The following is an 8416-nucleotide window of genomic DNA, read 5'->3' as shown; positions in this document are numbered from 1 at the left end:
GTGTGTGTGTGTGTGTGTGTGTGTGTGTGTGTGTGTGTGTGTGTGTTTGTGTTTGTCCATGCCGTGACATGTGTATAAAGGTCAGAGGACAATTTCGTAGAGTCATTCTCTCCACTTTTCTATGGTTTTGTGGGATTGGAACTCAAGTGACAAGGCTTTCACAGCAACCCCCTTTACCTGCTTGGCCACCTCTCCTGCCCTTACTCTTTTCAAATAGCCACTGTTCTCAGCCAGAAGTAGTGTCTCTAAGCTCTTCACATTCAAATACAGTTGAAGCTTCTTGAGGTGGGCATGGGGGCAGGGGAGTTTGGGGGACAGAGTTGGGAGAGATAGGGTCTGGCTATTCTAGGCTGGCCTTGAACTCACTATGTTGCTTAGGCTGGCCTCAAATTTAAAACTTAAACTCATGGTAGTCCTCCTGCCCTGGCCTTTCACGCACTTGAATTATAAACAGGGACACTACAGTTGGCTTTAGTAATCTTAAAAGCAGAAAGTAAACCATTTTCTAAATATTACCCTATGGATTTGTTCTTTCTCTTCACAGCACACTCTGGATATCTGTACTATGTGTGAGCACAGAGTGCATAAAGTGAAATCTACTGACAGGATTGTTGGACTACACCTAAATAAGTAGAGCAAAAGTAAGGAAATTGTCGGTGTTCATCACTGTTCAACTTCTAAGTGCGGTGACGGCATTGTCATTTGCTTTAGGTTCTAATCTTTGAAAGACGTGCTCTCAGATGTTTGCACACAAATTCTGGATTCACTTTTGAAAATTAAGTTCCAACAATAATATTTTTAAAGCTACGTGTAGGTTTAAGTTGAAGAAGGGTGAAGCATAGGAAAGGGGGCACAAGTAAGATTGTCCTAAATTGATTAATATGACTATTCTCTCCTCTGTAGTTTTGGCTGCTGTTGAAACTAGTAACTGAGTCTGATGGCACAAACCCAAAATCCCAGCACCCAGGAGACTGAAGCAAGGGGATCATGGGTTTGATGCCAGCCTAGGCTAGGTAGTACGACACTGTAATGGAAGTTTTAGTTTCTTTGTATGTTATGGAATGTTTTTGTTTTAACATCAAGTGCGGGATTTTAGTTGGACTGTAGTTTGTCCACACCCGTTAACTGTCATGTGTGGGGCGTGATCTTCGCCAGCTTCTAAAGGCCTTCCACATGCTACACAGAGAGGGGTGTTCTCTAGGACGCTGAGAGTACAAATATGTAGCCGAGAAGGAGACTTGGTGGTGTTCGGTGCTGACATGTGGCATGGAGCAGTTTGGAGAGAACAGAGACCAGAGACGGTGTGTGTGTTTGGAGCAAACAGACACTTCGGGCCACAGTGTGGAGGAACTTCCTAGATGTGTCTGCGGTTGGCTGAGAATTGGTATAGAGTCCTAAAAGAACCCCTTGACCCTAACTAGCAGAGAGGAGTAAACCTTCCTCACTAACATTTTAAGTTTGGGGGATTGGTGGAAGGGAGGTAGAGGCCTAAACACCCCAAATAAAGCAGAGTTTTAAACAAGAGCACCACTGGTGGCCTTCCCCTACAAGACACTCTTCTCAAAAATACAAAGAAAGAAAGGAGATAGAGAAATGGATGGACAGAGGGAGAGGAAAATAGAGGGAAGGGGAAGAGAGAGGGAGATTTTTCTATAATAAAAAAAATTGAACATTTTCTCTCATAATTTATCTGCTAAATGCCAAGCCACCATACCTCTAAGTCACAGCCGTTAATTCCTGACTGATTCAATGATAATTTAATCAAGACTAATCACTCCTAACATCCATCCCCTAAAGCAACACAAACAAACAAAAGGCAATACAGCTTCCCTGGTTTAGATGATGCTATTAAAAAAAAATCCCAACGCAATAACTAGCACGGAGAAGCAATGCTCAGTAATGTTATGGGAGCTATTTATTGACATATGTAAATAATACACTATTATAATTATTGCTCATAGGACTACCAAAGAAGTGTTTCCCTTTTTCTCTTCTATTAGGATGTCATGGGATGAGAAAGAGAAAATGGTTCCTTAGTCTGTATACAACCAGGACTTCATAAAGGAGACACTGAGTGTTTTCTTCACCCAGATAGGCATATGCAGTCTGGTGTGTGCTCAACCCAAATTCTGCCATGCTGAAGTGGAGAGTGTGTTATGGCCATGGGATCGGTATTTAATCTGGCTGTTGCTCTACCCAAAGCTCCACTCCCATGAAGTGACAAGCCTTTTACATCTTACTGCTGGAGCTGGGAAGGAAGCTATGCCGGCTGGCTTTTGTCAACTTGACACAAACCAGGCACCTGAGAGGAAGGAACCTCAGTTGAGGAATTTCCTCTACTGTTCTGTCCTTTGGATGTCTGAGGGGGGCCATTTTCTTGATTGATGATTGATGAGGGAGGTCCCAGCCATCCTCGGACTATGCCACACTTGGTCCTGGGTTTTATAGGAGAGTAAGCTGAGCAAGCCATGAGGAGCAAGCTAGTAAGCAGGCTTCCTCCATGGTTTCTGCTGTAGCCTCTGATTTGCCTTCCTTGGATGATGAACTAAATATTGTAAGCTGAAATAAACTCTTTTCTCCCCAAGTCTGTTGTTTTGCTTTGGTTTGTTTTTTATTGTTATTATTTTGGGTTTTGGTGGGGTTTTTTTTTTTCACTTTTTGTTTATTTTTGAGACTAATTTAATTACAGTCCTTCCTTCCCTTTCCTCCCTTCATACCCTCTCATATACTCTTTCCCACTCTTCTTCAAATCAGGACCTCTTTCTTCATTGTTATTGCATGCATATATATTTGCATATATAATATGTGTGTGTGTTCTTAAGTATAACCTGTTGAGTCCTGATACTGTTATTGGTATGTATGTTTTCACGGATGACCATTTGGCACAGGACAACCAACGACATGCTCTTCCCTGGGGAAGAGCACCTCTCCTCCTCCCAGCTTTTCTCAGTTGCCTGTAGTTCACTGTGTTAATTAAATCAAGGTTATTGAAAGAGAATCTACAGCCACTAATTTACCAAACCAGCATAAGGCCAAAAGCAGTCTATAAAAATTTGTCTTTATGTCCACAGATAAGTGTAGCCTTCACCCCTCATCAAGAAAACTTCTGTTTGCAACTGGTGGAGACCACTACAGAAAACCACAACCAATCACATCTATAAAACACACCCACACCTGAGACTCAGGAAACATTGCAGAAGACAGGTGTAAAGACTGTAAGAGCCAGAGCATCAAGGAGTTTTGTGAGATTGTGACTCCTAATGACATCAGAAGCTATGGCTCTAAAGTCTCACCAACGTGACTGCCCAAACAGAAGGTGAACAAGGATGCACCAATGAACGTGCCGTACTGGATGGGGAAAAACCCGGATCATGGTGTTCATCACAGCAAGAGAACCCTAACAAAAACCGAGCCTATGTGGCAAAAAATAGAAAACTGCCTAACTTTACTTGTTCTGATTTTTTAAAGCATATACTCACTGAAGAGGTTTGTGTTTGTAGCCCAGAGACAGACAGGAGAGACCATTATTTCATAGTCAGTGAGAGGGAATATGATCCTCCTCCTCCCATGCTGAGGAGAGATCAGTGTTCAGAAGATCCAGTGACACACAATGTGACAAGACAAGGGCATGTTTTGAAAACCGTACTCAGGAAATACTGAATGTGAGTGCTTTCCTGAATCCAAACAGGAAGTAGAAGCAGTCCGCACTGGACAAGATGGATAACCAATAGCATCCCTGCGACCAGTGATCACACGTGATTCATTCACATATACCTCTGAAGATGTCACCTCTGTACCATGTCTGGAGTAGGGAAGTACTAACGGATGTTTACAGTTACTTCCTGCCTGCCCAGCGGTATCATAATATTGTAGATTTGAGTTTGAGTAGATTTGAGTTGAGGAGAATGAAGATATGTACCAGGTTTTACAAGTCTGTATCTGTTAGGTCATACAGACTGTTCCATCTTTTAAAAAAATCAACCATGCCAAGAAAAGTGGCCATAAAGGTACCCCTCCCCCATGCTGTTCTAACTGTCCTCCATATCTGCACAGCTGTGTGCATTCAGTGACACGGTTTCCTCCGTGCTGCTTCACATGATCTTCACAGAGGGAAGAGAGGTCAGTGACTCGCAGGCTGCTCAGTAGGCAGACAAGGAGTGAAATGGCTTAACGGAAAAGAGAATTCCTCCCAAGCAGCTCATCGCTAAGCAGCCCCCTACACACATGTAACACAGAAACACAATTTAAAACATATGTACAAAGCTGTAATTTTTCAGATGGATTTTTGCAGAGTCCATTATTAAAGATGAATTTACTTCTTCAATGATTTCACTTAGGTTACCACCCAATGGTCACACCAAGTCATAGCCAAACTTTGCCACATGCAAGAGTGACAATGTATACAGGTATGTGCTAGGAAACAAGGTCACAAGATGTTCCAAAACCTTACAAGTCACAGGTATTTTTCTTAAGTCAGAAAACAAACATTTTTTTAGAGTATTCTTTTAATACAAACTTGGAAAATCTAGGGATTTAATAAAAGCTGCCTCTGAGGGATAGTAGTTAAGGTAAAAAAAAAAAAAAAAAAAAAAAAGGGAGGAGGGGGGACAAGGTCCCAGCCAGGTGGTGGTGACTCATGCCTTTAATCCCAGCACTCGGGAGGCAGATCTCTGTGAGTCTGAGGCCAGCCTGGTCTACAGAGCAAATTCCAGGACAGCCACGGGTAGACAGGGAAACCCTGTCTTAAAAAAAGGGGCGGGGGGGTGTGTGTCAAGGCTTCCATGTTTTTACTTTATTCACTCTGTCCTACATTTCTATTCCTTTATGTACAAGTGGTAAAAGTGCTAAAGTTTCAAACCCAGGACAAATGGCCAAGGTGCCTATTTAACACATGGAAGTAAACCTGGCCTCCCATCATCCCTCAGGCCCTACCTGTGGCAGAGTGTTGCTGTCACGCCCTGAGCTGCCATTCCCCCCAGAGGCTCTTCCCTATATCATCCAGACATTTTGTTTACCTGTTCATCTGTACCTTCGGCCTCCTGGCTGCTGCACCTGCCTCTCCCCTCTCCCTTCTCCCTTCCCCCCTTCATCTCCTCACATGGCCCAGCTCAGTCTGATTGTGTCCACTCCGGACTCTCCCAGACGTCTCTGCCTCTGCCTATGCTCTCCCACCTATCTATAATAAACCTTCTCCTCCACCATACCTAAGAGCAGTCATGTCATTTTCTTTCCTTTTTATTTCTTTCTTCATTCAACAAGGAAATACATAACTTTTGTAACATTATAATTTAGAAAACATAACCTTTCTTAATCAGAGAAAGGTTAGTCTTTTCCTCCTTGTCCAAACACCACTGCTAGTTGACAAAATTATTAATTACCTTTTAATGTCTCAAAGGGTTTCGAAGAAAGAATTTTTTTCTTTTTACTTACTTTTGTTAGAAAATCTAAGTTTGCCCATGTCATATTGGCCAGAAATTTCTACCTAGTGAACAAACACCAGTGAGAGAAAATAGCTGGAGGGAGATTCAGAAGGAGCATCAGAATTAAGCATTCACTCTCCATCAACCTCCGCCATCTGGTGAGCATGAGGTGCTGGCTGCAGGATAATCGAATCCTTAGGCCCAATGCTCTCAACATACAGGTAGCAATCTAGGAAACTGTGGTGGGTTTTTCTTCCTATTTTAAAGTTGTAACAGAAAAAAAATCCATAAAGCACAAGAGTATCTTAAATAAAATGTACTATATACGATAACTGAAATCATAAGACTGCTACAGACATAAATATCCTTGAAGAAAAAATATGGACTGTGTGTTTTTACAATGGTAGGATTCATATGCTTCGAATGGCAAGAGGACACAGTGGGCCCAAGGTCGCTACACTTGGCAGGGTTCCATCACAAAAGCCTCCATGTTGATCACTGGCTTTGACTTCTTTAATCTGGTCTTCTTTTCTGCGCAGAAGGACTTGGAGGTAAAGAGTGTTTGGTCTTTCTGGGACTCCGGTTTGAGATCCTCCTTTGGTTCCTTGCTAGCAAAGACACAAATTACCCTCTGAGGAAAAGAAAACATCATCTCAGATGTGAATTGAGTTCTATATTCAAAATGTGTTCCCAGGGCTGGGGACTGAGCCTAGCAGACAAGCCCTTGCTGTGCAAACATGGAGGCCTGAGCTTGATTTCTCAGCACCCACCTAAAAGGGTGAGTGTGAAGGCACATAATTGTAATCCCAGGGTTTAGGAAACAGACACAGGACCCCTGAGGTTTGCTGGCCAGAGCCCTAAGTCCCAGTGAGAGAACCCATCTCAGAAAAGGTGGAGAACAGCTAAGAAGCCATAACCAAAACTGATGTCTGATATCTACACACATACACACATACACACACACACACACACACACACACACACACACACACACACGGCCATAGACCTGCAAACATTCACATATAACCATACAACATAAAAACATGGTCCCCCAGTGGTTCATGCCCACATTCTTTTTCTTTCTGAGACAACCTTCTTCATCTCCCACAAATGTCTTGCAGGTTTAGGCCTGTGACTTGATTTCATTTGCATAAACTGGTGATTGTTTTTTTTAAAGAAAAAAAAATTCTTTGTAATTTTTTAGAACTACAGGCTTCCTTAGAAACTCCCTCAACAGCTCCAAAGACACCATTTTAACTGAACAGAACATTCTGATGGAATTAGTATGTGGGGTGGGGCTGGTTTCATTTCACCCTTGATCTTTCTCTTTCTTTCTTTCTTTTAAAATGAAATGAAAACCTTTAAACGCAGCTGGACAGAATTTGCTGGTGTTTTCGGCTTGTAAGTTAGTGGAGGATGCGCACAATTCTAAAAGATGCTGCCTCACCCATTTCAAAGAGCAGCTTTATACATGTTCATTCAGTATTTATTAAGGAGATTAAGAATGGTGTTTCAAGCTCTGAGAGTATAAAACTTAGGAAGCATGCTTGCTATCAGAGCAGACAAAAGTAAAAGGCGTTGCGCAATTAGACACCGGAACTGTACAGCAGCCAGATCATTTTTCTCTGATGCAAGACAAAGATGAAATAAGACGTGACACTGGCAGGTACGTCAGGTCTGCAAGGTGAAGAACGGGAAACTCCAGGCATTCTTCCAGCAAAAGAAGGCGCCTAAGTAAGCCTCTACATGAAATGTAAGTCTGGAAAGTCTGTGGGGCTAGTAGGGTTGGCACTGGTTGGCTAAAGGAAAAAAACAAAACAAAACAAACAAAAAAAAAAAAACTGAGCCACATAAGAGAGGGAGAGAGGGCTAAGGAGATAGAAGATGAGGCTAGAAGCCAAGTATAGAATGCCTTGACTGCCAAATCCTGACCTGGGTTTGAATTTTATCTCATGGGTGATGGGATTAATAACTTCAGGTAGGAAACCAGTCTAAAAGCAGTGAGGAAGATGAATGTAAAGCAATCTTGACAATGGCTTGAGCATCTGAACACATCTCTGCTTGCAGTCTTGCTTTCTGTTTCCCCATGTCCATACTCTACTCTCAGCCAGCAGGATTTTAAACATGACATACTTTCATGTCACTTCAAAACGGAATCATTCTCTTGCATTATTCAGACCCTTCCAGTCAGACTGAAACACTCCTTCCTGCCCTATTTCTTGCCCTCATAACTCCTCTTAGGCTCTCCTTTAGATGTCCGTTCCCCAAACAAGTCTCTCAAAATTCCTCAAATACAAATCAGGATTAGGAACACAGTGTTTATTAATGATTCTAAGGCCCATGGCCTCATCTGGTAGCTCTCCTTGGGGGAGGGATGATTTGCCTAGCGCTTAACAAAGAGCTGGAAATATATTAGATTATATATATATTGCAGTAAAAAGAAAGCAGAAAAAATATGAGGATACATCAGCCAGTTATAAAATAGTATCATTTAGGCAGGACTTCAAGAACAGGTAAAAGAATGACAGAGAACACAGCAAAAGGAAAGCTAAAAGAAATGTGAACAAATCTAGCTCCAATTTGCTAAATCAGGGTGATGGCTGAAATGAGAATGCCCCCCATAGGTTCATGTGTCAGAACACTTGGTCCCCAGCTGGCAGCATTTGAGGAGGTTTAGGGGTGGCCTTGTTGGAGGAAGCATATCAACAAGAGGTGGGCTTTGAGAGCTTACAGTCCTGATTGCCAGGCCTCCCCGCTGTGGTGATGATAGACTTATCCCTCTGGAACAGTAAGCCCAAATAAACCCTCCCTTCCATAAATTGCCTTGCTATGGTGTTTTATCACAACAACAGAAGAAGAACTAATACAATATTTACACATACGTACTAAATATAAAATACAAGTGTGTTTTATGTAAATATAAAATTAGAAGTTCCATCTCATTTAGTAGTTTCCAAATGCTAATTGTTCCTTAGACTCACCCAAGCACGGGCTGG

Source organism: Psammomys obesus, unplaced genomic scaffold, assembly GCF_907164565.1.
Source record: "Psammomys obesus unplaced genomic scaffold, mPsaObe1.curated_primary_1811, whole genome shotgun sequence".
Taxonomy (NCBI): Eukaryota; Metazoa; Chordata; class Mammalia; order Rodentia; family Muridae; genus Psammomys; species Psammomys obesus.
This window is presented reverse-complemented; position numbering follows the sequence as displayed.